The sequence below is a fragment of the Pseudophryne corroboree genome, chromosome 5 (assembly GCF_028390025.1).
Source record: "Pseudophryne corroboree isolate aPseCor3 chromosome 5, aPseCor3.hap2, whole genome shotgun sequence".
Taxonomy (NCBI): Eukaryota; Metazoa; Chordata; class Amphibia; order Anura; family Myobatrachidae; genus Pseudophryne; species Pseudophryne corroboree.
Window position 1 is genome coordinate 49,353,564 of NC_086448.1, and position 13,916 is coordinate 49,367,479.

Sequence of the window (13,916 nt, forward strand, 5' to 3'; positions counted from 1 at the left end):
GGCAAGAGGTCTGCAACCTATGACTCTCTGCTGGTGGAGCTACAAGACCCAGCATGCCCTGAGACCCTCTGTCAAAGTATCTGGGTTCTTTGTGAGCCACAGGCTGCAATAAGCAGTGACTATAGTAGTTACTGTACAGAGCAGATGTGCCAAACTCCACGTAACGTGACAGTCATCTCCTCACCATGTTACACGGACCAGGCACGTACACCAAAATCACACTGTTCAGCTAATTGGCTCCTGACAAGGGATGAACCTTAGTGCCTATAGAGTGTAAGCTCCACTGGTGCAGGGACTGATGCAAATTACTGACATACTCTCTGTAAAGCGCTGCGGTATATGTGTGTGCAATATACATATCTGGTCATAAATATTACAGGGCTCAGCAGTAGCAGAACTTCCTCTGTGAGATGTGTGAGAGGCAGAGAGAGCAACAAGCTGCTGTGCTGTGTTTACCAGGCGTGTCTGACTGACCCACTCAGGACCCAGCCCCTTCATCCCTGCCTGGAGGGAAGAGCTGGGGTGGGGCTGAGCCATCCCAATATAACCCCCTCACTCAGCTGAGCGGATTAGCAACCACAACAAAAAAGCACAGAAGAGAGAGAAAGCAGCATCTGGGAAGGCACTGCCACATCTGACTTGTGAGAGGTAAGGGAGAGACAGCGCAGCTTTCTGCCATCAGGCGTGGGTGCTGGTGCACTACTAGTCCCAGCAGTGATGGCCACTATGGATCTAAACCACTCAGAGGGCATGCTGGGACTTGTAGCTCTTCAGCAGTTGGAGAGCAACAGGTTGGCTGCCCCGTCAGGGGTGGTTCCCTAACTTACTCCGACCCATCCCACTGTCTACCAGGGACTCATCTGTGTCTAGTTTTAGGGGGCTTGCAAGCAGGGCCCTCCTACCCCTATGTCTGTTTGTGTTTGCACAGTTTGTTCTATTACTGTTGTTCTAATTGTAAAGTGCAACGGAATATGCTGCGCTATACAGTATAATAATCTGATAATAATAATAATAATAATAATTCACATATACATTATCATTTTATGTTTAGATACATATTTGTATTGTCCCAGATATAATGTTTTATTTGCATACATTGCACTATATTTAGATACTGTTTATTTTAATACTGTATATTTTCCAGACTCATTGTGTCATTATTGTCTGTCGATACTTTTATTTTATTTATCTTGCGTTGGCAACGGACGACAATATCTATCTATCTATCTATCTATCTATCTATCTATCTATCTATCTATCTATCTATCTCATATTTACTAGAAAAGGGGACTGTGAGCAGAGATTCAGGATGAGACATGGGTATGGAACATGTGAAGCTCCTCGTAAACAGAGTTGCACTAATCACTTTAATCACTATTGTTTTGTGGGTCAGTGTTGACATCTTGCAGATTATCTGGGTTTAGCCCTATGACGGACAGGTCATGCTTTCCCTGCCCATCTGCCTTGCACAACAGAAACGCACATGTATACAGTGCACAGTACATATACAGTGCACACAGCTGTGTGTCAGTGTACCGTATGCCTGGTTTCAAGCTCCAGTAAATTCAGTGCACTAATGTGACCCCAAAGTGTAGAGTATGTTGGAAACCTGTACAGTATATTTCTGTGCATGGGGTTATGTGCTCTTCTCTCCAGGGTTATATAAACAGGGAAAAAAGAAATAGTTTGCCAATAAGTTTCCAAATAGTAATCTTACAAACTCCCACCTAGCCTTTTACTTATCACAGGTCGCCAGCCAGGCTGCAGGAAGGACCTGTGGGAAGTACAGGGGTATTACTGTATTGCTGAGCTACAGTTGAGTCTATGTAGTGTATATAGGAATATTGTAAGACCCTGGTATACATTATGAAAACACTGTGGTAAAAAAAAATATTTCAGCCAATCAGCAAGTAGATTTTATTTGTCTAGTTATGGAAGTACATTTCCGATTGGCTGAAATGATTTCAGTGCAAACTTTTCAAGAAAATGCCTTGTTAAATGAGTTTTATTATTTGCTAATACTATAGACGTCTAGGCAATGACGCCTTGGTGAACAAAATTGTTACAAAGTTAAATTGTTGGGGTTCTTGCTCCCTGCGCTAGTAGTAGATTGCACCCTCATTCGGTAGCAGAGATATCTTTCAGTTGGGGAAGCTCAGAAGATTTCTGACTAGTAACACTTACAATTGAAATGATGGTAAACAATGACTTTTTAGGACTATTGTACTAACACGGCATTTTCATTAAACCTGTAACAGCCATTCAGATTCTTGTGTTTATTAAGTGACAGATAAAAGCAAATTCTTTATTGGTTGCCGTGATACAGGGCACATTTTACAATGTTAGTAAATAAGCCATAACCTTTCTGATTTAAATTAAGTGGCCCATAATTTAATCTATGCCCGAGTCAACTAGAATAGGGAGGTTGTATACATTATTACACATATACTGACTCTTATTATATGTGTTGTAGGAGAAAAAAAAAGAGGTTTGTAAATAAAATGAATATAAGTGATATAAAGTTGACGGCTAGATTGCACCATATACCCACTTGGCACAGGCATGCCAGAAGGAGGCCTGGCAAATATGGTAAAGAAATTACTCCTTAGCATGGGGTGTGTTGTGCCGCTCCTCCCCCCCTCCTCCTTGTGCCAAAATCCGGTTACTTAATATTACATGTATATAGAACCCACAGCGTGCTGCAACCTTCCAAAGCCTTTTTGTGGGTGTGGATCCTAGGGTTGACCATACTTAGGTTGACAGTCATTAGGTCGACCACTATTGGTCGACAGTGACTAGGTCGACACCTGAAATAGGTCGACACGGTCATTAGGTCAACATGAACAAGGTCAACATGGAAAAAGGTCGATGTGTTTTTAAAAAAAATAAACATTTGGTGTCATTTTCTTCGTAAAGTGACCGGGAACCCAAATTAGTGCACCCTGTCCCCTCGCATGGCGAGCAAACTTCAGGCAAGGTGCCTCGCTCCGCTACCGCTGTGCTCGGCACAGGTTACCGTTCCCAATAATAGTCCACGTGGATCGTAAAGTATGAAAAAATAAAAAAAATTGTGAAAAACTCATGTCAACCTACCATGTCGACCAATAGTGGTCGACCTAAAGACTCTCGACCTAAGTGTGGTCAATCTAGAGACCGCATACCCCTTTTTGTATAGTAAATAAGAACACAAGGGAGATTTATAAATGGTACCTGTTAGCAGCCATATGAGAAATTGCTGCACAGTGTCAAGGGCTAAGGGGGCCTGCTATGTACTAAGCCTTAGAGAGAGATAAAGTACCAGCCAATCTGCTCCTAACTGCCATGTTACAGGCTGTGTTTGAAATATGACAGTTAGGAGCTGATTGGCTGGTACTTTATTTCTGTTACTTTATCTCTCTCCAATGCTTAGTACATAGAACCCTAAGGGTGACATTTGCTAAGCAGTGATAAGAGCGGAGAAGTGAGCCAGTGGAGAAGTTGCCCCATCAACCAATCAGCAGCTCTCTATCATTTTATAGTATGCAAATTATAGATGTTACTTCAGTGCTGATTGGTTGCCATGGGTAACTTCTCCACTGGCTCACTTCTCCGCTCTTATCACTGCTTAATAAATGTTCCCCTAAGTCTGTGCCATTAAATTTTGTAGAATTCACAATGAATATATCATCAGGTATACCTAGCACAAGGGTCCTTTACCTTGTCACATGAAATGTAGTGTTACGACTATTGTATAACTTATGTGTAGCTGGTCGATCCAGTCCTCTAATAAGGAGAGAGTTGTAACATTTTATTAGAATACAGACACCTGAGCACATGTCACAATAAATTCCGATACATAGTACTGTCTGTACGTCTTGTTACATTTTGTTATCCAGGTAACAGGTTATCTTCACACTTGGATGAAAGTTCTACCCTCTGCCGCCACCTAGAGGAGGTGCGATGTTATGCAGCAAGGTGATTGCATACCTGCACTGTTTCACCTGGAAAGCCTCTGCACGTTGCATTCATTGGCATATATACCTATCATCTTTTTATCTGTAGAGAACATATTGAAGTAGCACAAGTATATTATTTTTTTCAGGAATACAAAATAATGTATCCGGGAAAAAAAGTATCGCCACACTCCCCCTAGATTGTAAACTCTTTGGAGCAGAGCCCTCTTCCCTCCTGTTCTCACAGCCCTCTTCTCTCGCAATTCAATTACAACTGTCTCCTACTCAGCGACTGTTTACCTGCATTTCCTCTCGCTCGTTACCGTTCATCTTTCACCGGCTGCCTGCCCCTAGTAGTACCCCGATTACTCCTTTGCTTCCTGACATCTCAGCTGTATTGTGTACTGAGAACTGTGCTGCTAATTGTTACCTGTGCTCAGTTTTACTTTTTCAGTTACTGGAATACAGTAAGTGTACCCTGTAATAAAAAAAAAATATATATATATACTCTATATTATATAACTGCAGCTAATTTACAAAGATGATTGCATGCCTCTCTGTGAGTACATACTGCCCTGGGATATATCTTATTCTGGGGCCTCTGAGAGAATTGGGATTGTCACGGACAAAGGATCCATTCATGCGATGGGACTGCACCGTCATGTTATATGATGGGATGTAAATTCGTTACCATGGAGTGCCAAGGAGAAGAAGAGTTACGATTGGACTTCAGACTGCTTTGTGGCATCATGGATTACAGAGGGGGTAATACTTGCACAGATGGAACAATGGAAACTTGCTTTCTACTGTAGAACAGAACTTTGCTGCACCCGGGGCGAAATGTGGGGCTACTAGTGTATACAGTGCTCCAATGACTGGAGATATGGGGTATTCCCTTGCATGCTACTAGTGTATACAGTGCTCCAATGACTGGAGATATGGGGTATTCCCTTGCATGCTACTGGCATATACAGTGCTCCAATGACGAGATCTGGGAGATTCCCTTGCATGCTACTAGTGTATACAGTGCTCCAATGACTGGAGATATGGGAGATTCCCTTGCATGCTACTAGTGTATACAGTGCTCCAATGACTGGAGATATGGGGTATTCCCTTGCATGCTACTAGTGTATACAGTGCTCCAATGACTGGAGATATGGGGTATTCCCTTGCATGCTACTAGTGTATACAGTGCTCCAATGACTGGAGATATGGGGTATTCCCTTGCATGCTACTGGCATATACAGTGCTCCAATGACTGGAGATATGGGGTATTCCCTTGCATGCTACTGGCATATACAGTGCTCCAATGACTGGAGATCTGGGAGATTCCCTTGCATGCTACTAGTGTATACAGTGCTCCAATGACTGGAGATATGGGGTATTCCCTTGCATGCTACTAGTGTATACAGTGCTCCAATGACTGGAGATCTGGGGTATTCCCTTGCATGCTACTAGTGTATACAGTGCTCCAATGACTGGAGATCTGGGAGATTCCCTTGCATGCTACTGGCATATACAGTGCTCCAATGACTGGAGATATGGGGTATTCCCTTGCATGCTACTAGTGTATACAGTGCTCCAATGACTGGAGATATGGGGTATTCCCTTGCATGCTACTAGTGTATACAGTGCTCCAATGACTGGAGATCTGGGGTATTCCCTTGCATGCTACTAGTGTATACAGTGCTCCAATGACTGGAGATATGGGGTATTCCCTTGCATGCTACTAGTGTATACAGTGCTCCAATGACTGGAGATATGGGGTATTCCCTTGCATGCTACTAGTGTATACAGTGCTCCAATGACTGGAGATATGGGGTATTCCCTTGCATGCTACTAGTGTATACAGTGCTCCAATGACTGGAGATCTGGGGTATTCCCTTGCATGCTACTAGTGTATACAGTGCTCCAATGACTGGAGATATGGGGTATTCCCTTGCATGCTACTAGTGTATACAGTGCTCCAATGACTGGAGATATGAGAGATTCCCTTGCATGCTACTAGTGTATACAGTGCTCCAATGACTGGAGATCTGGGAGATTCCCTTGCATGCTACTAGTGTATACAGTGCTCCAATGACTGGAGATCTGGGAGATTCCCTTGCATGCTACTAGTGTATACAGTGCTCCAATGACTGGAGATATGAGAGATTCCCTTGCATGCTACTAGTGTATACAGTGCTCCAATGACTGGAGATCTGGGAGATTCCCTTGCATGCTACTAGTGTATACTAAAGGAAGGGAGAGAAAGAAGGCTCTTGTGTGGGCGCACTCTTGAAGGGAGAGGAAAATTCCTATAACATATAGAGAGAAATACTTAAAACATAACTTTTAATGTTTATAATGAAAATACCCATATAAATGATCCTTATCAAAGAAAAAAATGTGATAATTAGAATTAGTAAAATGTTCTGGTCTGTTTAATCACACTTGGTAATTGGAATGGTTGTAGACATTGATTGGTCTTACCCCCAATTCCCCTGACCAGCACAGAATATCTGTGTTAATAGAACCAGGGAGTGATCATAAGAGTTATTTAATAAGTAAGACCCACTTGGGCTACTTGATTGAAAATTGGTTGGTCTCCTGCATTCAAATGAGCTGGACTTTCTGACGTAAGCCACAAAAATTAGTATTAAGCCTCAAGAAGGAGAAGGAAAGGGGGAAAGGAGAATTAGTGGTGATGCTGCTGTTGGTATTGCAAACACATATGGAGGGAAATGGTCCCAACTCTACAACACCGGGTATTCGCAGGAAGTCTCCTCTCCTGGTACTGACCCGGCCCAATGCTGTTTGGCTTCCAAGATCAGACGAGATCGGGCATTGGCAGCGTGGTATGATAGTAGAGAATTTTTTGATGTTGCACCAATGAGAGTGCACCTATGTAGGAAACGGAAGAAAGAGGAAGAACGGGAGACAGAAAGAAAAAAGAAAGAAAGGATGAGAAATGAAAATAGTATATAGAAGAGAAAAGGAATGAATCAGTATAGCGTAATTGAGGGATCTGCTTTCTGCGTTAGACACAGCTCAACAAAACCCACTTTGGTGGTATTGTGTTCCGTGAATCGCAGATGAGAGTCCATGAAGCAATAGTGAAGTATGAGCAAAAGGTATGAAAGATATACTGGGTTGAACTATCAAAAAATTAAGCATCGATTTGAAAATTCACATAGGTATTTAACGTGCATATTAGGATAAAGTTTAGAAGTTCAAAGAACATGCTGAGGCTCACGATGAGTGAAATAATTATCAGACAAAATACCGGCCTCTGCTGGAAAATTTTTTTTGCATAATAGTATAAATACTTTAACAGATATTAATTTTGGAAAAATAAGGGAAGAAAAAAAGGGATGAAAAGACAATTTGGGCTGTATTAAGTTATTAGACAGTAGTGCTGTAGCAAAGAGCTTATGTGTGTGCTACACAAGTCCACATGACATGGAATAACATACAACAGATTAATATAAAGCGCATCAGGGGTTGCGGTCTGTGCAAAATGTACACAGAACGGCAGTGGAACTCTGATAAGGATACACAGATCTAAACATTCGCTGTATAATCAAGCATATTAATAAATGCACTTAATGTGTTGTTGTCTGTGCACACTATATACAGAGCACCAGTAGGTCCAATCAGATGTGATGGAAGTTTAGTGTGCATCAAAAGGTTGCCGTCTGTGCCAAGTATGCACAGGACAGCAGCAGGCTTGTAGTCAATAATACTCTCTGCCAAAAAATTATATCTACGTATGCTACAGGGCTATTAGCATGCTGTCCTCTCGGGGGACCACACTCAGAGTGATTTCTCAGCTCCTGCCTGGGCACATGACAATGCCCTAACCTGCCTTCTTTCTCCAATTTTGGTGACCGTAAGCCTACAGCTGCCCTGTGCACATCCTGCACAGACAGCAACACACTCTGTGTATTTACTATATATGTTTCACTAGACAGCATGCTAATAGCCCTGTAGCATACGTAGATATAATTTTTTGGCAGAGAGTATTATTGACTACAAGCCTGCTGCTGTCCTGTGCATACTTGGCACAGACGGCAACCTTTTGATGCACACTAAACTTCCATCACATCTGATTGGACCTACTGGTGCTCTGTATATAGTGTGCACAGACAACAACACATTAAGTGCATTTATTAATATGCTTGATTATACAGCGAATGTTTAGATCTGTGTATCCTTATCAGAGTTCCACTGCCGTTCTGTGTACATTTTGCACAGACCGCAACCCCTGATGCGCTTTATATTAATCTGTTGTATGTTATTCCATGTCATGTGGACTTGTGTAGCACACACATAAGCTCTTTGCTACAGCACTACTGTCTAATAACTTAATACAGCCCAAATTGTCTTTTCATCCCTTTTTTTCTTCCCTTATTTTTCCAAAATTAATATCTGTTAAAGTATTTATACTATTATGCAAAAAAAATTTTCCAGCAGAGGCCGGTATTTTGTCTGATAATTATTTCACTCATCGTGAGCCTCAGCATGTTCTTTGAACTTCTAAACTTTATCCTAATATGCACGTTAAATACCTATGTGAATTTTCAAATCGATGCTTAATTTTTTGATAGTTCAACCCAGTATATCTTTCATACCTTTTGCTCATACTTCACTATTGCTTCATGGACTCTCATCTGCGATTCACGGAACACAATACCACCAAAGTGGGTTTTGTTGAGCTGTGTCTAACGCAGAAAGCAGATCCCTCAATTACGCTATACTGATTCATTCCTTTTCTCTTCTATATACTATTTTCATTTCTCGTCCTTTCTTTCTTTTTTCTTTCTGTCTCCCGTTCTTCCTCTTTCTTCCGTTTCCTACATAGGTGCACTCTCATTGGTGCAACATCAAAAAATTCTCTACTATCATACCACGCTGCCAATGCCCGATCTCGTCTGATTTTGGAAGCCAAACAGCGTTGGGCCGGGTCAGTACCAGGAGAGGAGACTTCCTGCGAATACCCGGTGTTGTAGAGTTGGGACCATTTCCCTCCATATGTGTTTGCAATACCAACAGCAGCATCACCACTAATTCTCCTTTCCCCCTTTCCTTCTCCTTCTTGAGGCTTAATACTAATTTTTGTGGCTTACGTCAGAAAGTCCAGCTCATTTGAATGCAGGAGACCAACCAATTTTCAATCAAGTAGCCCAAGTGGGTCTTACTTATTAAATAACTCTTATGATCACTCCCTGGTTCTATTAACACAGATATTCTGTGCTGGTCAGGGGAATTGGGGGTAAGACCAATCAATGTCTACAACCATTCCAATTACCAAGTGTGATTAAACAGACCAGAACATTTTACTAATTCTAATTATCACATTTTTTTCTTTGATAAGGATCATTTATATGGGTATTTTCATTATAAACATTAAAAGTTATGTTTTAAGTATTTCTCTCTATATGTTATAGGAATTTTCCTCTCCCTTCAAGAGTGCGCCCACACAAGAGCCTTCTTTCTCTCCCTTCCTTTAGTATATGTACTCTCTGGCTCTGGGCGCACCACCAAGCAGGACAACGTTATTTATCGAAGTAAAAGACATAGTCTTTTCTTCTCTTTTCCTATTTTGGAGTGTTTAATTGCCCAAATTTTGGTTCCACAGTATTAAAACAGTACTATCTTTACCAGTGCCCGATCGCCCTTTGTCTAGTCTATGCTACTAGTGTATACAGTGCTCCAATGACTGGAGATCTGGGAGATTCCCTTGCATGCTACTAGTGTATACAGTGCTCCAATGACTGGAGATCTGGGAGATTCCCTTGCATGCTACTAGTGTATACAGTGCTCCAATGACTGGAGATCTGGGAGATTCCCTTGCATGCTACTAGTGTATACAGTGCTCCAATGACTGGAGATCTGGGAGATTCCCTTGCATGCTACTAGTGTATACAGTGCTCCAATGACTGGAGATCTGGGAGATTCCCTTGCATGCTACTAGTGTATACAGTGCTCCAATGACTGGAGATCTGGGAGATTCCCTTGCATGCTACTAGTGTATACAGTGCTCCAATGACTGGAGATCTGGGGTATTCCCTTGCATGCTACTAGTGTATACAGTGCTCCAATGACTGGAGATATGGGAGATTCCCTTGCATGCTACTAGTGTATACAGTGCTCCAATGACTGGAGATATGGGGTATTCCCTTGCATGCTACTAGTGTATACAGTGCTCCAATGACTGGAGATCTGGGAGATTCCCTTGCATGCTACTAGTGTATACAGTGCTCCAATGACTGGAGATCTGGGGGATTCCCTTGCATGCTACTAGTGTATACAGTGCTCCAATGACTGGAGATCTGGGAGATTCCCTTGCATGCTACTAGTGTATACAGTGCTCCAATGACTGGAGATCTGGGAGATTCCCTTGCATGCTACTAGTGTATACAGTGCTCCAATGACTGGAGATCTGGGAGATTCCCTTGCATGCTACTAGTGTATACAGTGCTCCAATGACTGGAGATCTGGGAGATTCCCTTGCATGCTACTAGTGTATACAGTGCTCCAATGACTGGAGATCTGGGGGATTCCCTTGCATGCTACTAGTGTATACAGTGCTCCAATGACTGGAGATCTGGGAGATTCCCTTGCATGCTACTAGTGTATACAGTGCTCCAATGACTGGAGATCTGGGAGATTCCCTTGCATGCTACTAGTGTATACAGTGCTCCAATGACTGGAGATCTTGGAGATTCCCTTGCATGCTACTAGTGTATACAGTGCTCCAATGACTGGAGATCTGGGAGATTCCCTTGCATGCTACTAGTGTATACAGTGCTCCAATGACTGGAGATCTGGGAGATTCCCTTGCATGCTACTAGTATATACAGTGCTCCAATGACTGGAGATCTGGGATATTCTTTGGCATGCTAAAATAAGTAAAGACATCACCGATGCCAAGGACTGGACTGTGTTGCATGACTATAGGGCCGCAATGGAGGGACTAGAGAAAGATAGGCCAATAAACTGAAGAAAAACATATCTGCGATTCTATGACATCCACAGACCATAGTATCATTTTGCATCCATTTATCTGGCAATATTGCAAGTTATGGGCATTCCCGTAAGAAAATATTTGCAGGATGGGGAAGTTTCTCTGATAAGAACTATACTAACCATAGCAGAGGGTAACCAATCAAGATAAATCGTGTGTTAAGGATGTTCCTAAATTCATGTTAATGAAAGTTTCATGTATGGCTAATGCTTCGTATAGGTATAGTTGGAACTCGTGGATCTTCCTGCATTGGTTTGACCAGGGCCGGATTAAGGGCCACATGGGCCTGGAGCTGAAAATATTGAAGGGTCTATTGTGAAAAATGGGGTGAGTGATCAGCGCTGTGTGGGTGTGGCCAGAGCCATATGGGTGTGTACATCCCCTACACTATCAACTCCAACAGCTCCATAAATATGTAAAAATATAAAAAAAAAATATGCATAAATATGTGAGAAAAATAGAAATACAATCTTAATAGTTATGCTTCATGGCAGACCATGTGGCCAGCTGTTGGGTAATGATCGTCATGCTGCCATGATGATGGGCCTATTTTTATGTGGAGGCCTGGAGCTGTAGCTCCATCCGCCCCATTGTTAATCTGGCCCTGGGTTTGACAGGAGCCTAATCTCAATGCAATGAAGAGCATGGTACATTATATGGAGCTGTAGGTCCTCTCCTGCTATCAGGTGTGATGTCTCTATGGGGGTAATGCTGAGTTGATCGCAGCAGCAAGTTTGTTAGCAATTGGGCAAAACCATTTGCACTGCAGGGGGGGCAGATATAACATTTGCAGAAAGAGTTAGATTTGGGTGGGTTATATTGTTTCTGTGCAGGGTAAATACTGGCTGCTTTATTTTTACACTGCAATTTAGATTTCAGTTTGAATACACCACATCCAAATCTAACTCTCTCTGCACATGTTATATCTGTCCCCCCTGCAGTGCACATGGTTTTGCCCAACTGCTAACAAATTTGCTGCTGCAATCAACTCAGAATTAGGCCCATTGGCCCTCATTCCGAGTTGTTCGCTCGCTCGCTGCTTTTCGCAGCAGTGCACACGCTAAGCCGCTGCCCTCTGGGAGTGTATCTTAGCTTAGCAGAAGTGCGAACGAAGTATTCGCAATATAGCGAAAAGATTTGTCTTTGCAGTTTCTGAGTAGCTCGAAACTTACTCTTCCAGTGCGATCAGTTCAGTGCTTGTCGTTCCTGGTTTGACGTCACAAACACACCCAGCGTTCGCCCAGACACTCCCCCGTTTCTCCAGCCACTCCCGCGTTTTTCCCAGAAACGGCAGCGTTTTTCCGCACACTCCCATAAAACGGCCAGTTTCCGCCCAGAAACACCCACTTCCTGTCAATCACACTCCGATCACCAGAACGAAGAAATTTCTTCGTTAAGCCGTGAGTAAAATACCAAACTTCTTTGCAAATTTACTTGGCGCAGCCGCGGTGCGAACATTGCGCATGCGCAGTTTGCGGAAAATCGCTGCGATGCGAAGAAAAAGAACGAGCGAACAACTCGGAATGAGGGCCTATGTGCGGACATCCTTTCTTCCCTTTGGAGAACCCAGAGGCGGATTGGCCATAGGGTATACAGGGAAGATTCCCGGTGGGCCGACGCACCCGTGGGGCCTGTTTTGTTTGAGGACATGTGGTCCTTTTATAGACCTAATGGATAAGATGCAAAATAATTTGCATATATGAAAATGACTTTGCCACTTAGCCTGTGATTGCAGATGATCTAGTGTATGCTCTGTCTGCCTGCTTGGCTGACATATAAGATTTAGTGAATAGTAATTGGGATACGGTTGGTGTAATAAGCAAGAAAATATATCTTTCTAAAGAATGATATAGTTTCCTAAATTCTGAAGGTGTATCATATAATGTGCTCATAATATTTAATTTGATTTATTTTTAACTTCCCCCTTGATGCTGGACATGCCCACTATCTGGTAAGTCTTGGGGGGAGGGTGCTGCTTCCATGGCCCATGGCTAGACCAGTGGCGTAACTAGAAATTTTTCTCCCCCAAGCCAAAAAATTCTTCGGCGCCCCCCCCCCCCCTTCCTTCATGCTACATAATTGGGAGCAAGAACGGGATAAATATGCGCGCGCCGAAGGCGCGCGCGGCAAAATAAGGGGTGTGGTTTCATTGGAATGGGCGTGGTTTCGCATAAAGGGGCGTGGCATTGCAGGAAAAGACTACCTTATACCCCAGTTCTGCAACCTGCACGCCCATACGTTGGCCACCACAGGAAAGAAAAATAATCCTGATTCATGCCCCTTACATTATTTGTCATTTTTCCTCCTTATAGTAATGCCCAGTATACATTATTCCACATACTGCAATGGCCCTTAGACATTATTCCACACACAATAATGCACGACACAATATGCACACACTGTAATGCCCCCGACACATTATGCCACACACCGTAATGCCCGTGACACATTATGCCACACACCGTAATGCCTGTGACACATTATGACAGGAATCGCAATGCCCGTTATACATTATGCTACACACTGCAATGCCCCTGATACATTATAGCACATACAATGTCTGTGACACATTATGACACACACCGCAATGTCCGTGATACATTATACCACAATGCCCGTGATATAGTATACCATACACCGTAATGCCTGTGACACATACCGCAATGCCCTGCCCGTTACACCCTATGCCACACACCGCAATGCCCGTTATGTATTATGCCACACTGCAATGACCCTGAGACATTATACCACATACCACAATGCCCGTGATATAGTATACCACACACCGTAATGCCTGACACATTATGACACACACCGCAATGTCCGTGATACATTATGCCACACACTGCAATGACCCTGAGACATTATACCACATATCACAATGCCCGCGATATAGTATACCATACACCGTAATGCCTGTGACACATTATGACACAAACCGCAATGTCCGTGATACATTATGACACACACCGTAA

The 13,916-nt window shown here is 42.9% G+C and overlaps 1 protein-coding gene and 2 pseudogenes across 2 annotated transcripts in view; 2 read left to right on the top strand and 1 right to left on the bottom strand.

Moving 5' to 3' along the window:
• The first annotated feature begins 543 nt into the window (after nt 1-543).
• NDRG1 (N-myc downstream regulated 1) overlaps nt 544-13,916 on the top strand; it is an 87,366-nt gene continuing 73,993 nt past the window's right edge. For both annotated transcript variants that reach the window (XM_063921249.1, XM_063921250.1), the window contains exon 1: nt 544-648. The gene's annotated coding sequence lies outside the window, so the exon portion shown is untranslated. The remainder of the gene's footprint in view (nt 649-13,916) is intronic.
• LOC134929778 (5S ribosomal RNA) lies at nt 6,665-6,783 on the bottom strand (annotated as a pseudogene).
• LOC134929731 (5S ribosomal RNA) lies at nt 8,808-8,926 on the top strand (annotated as a pseudogene).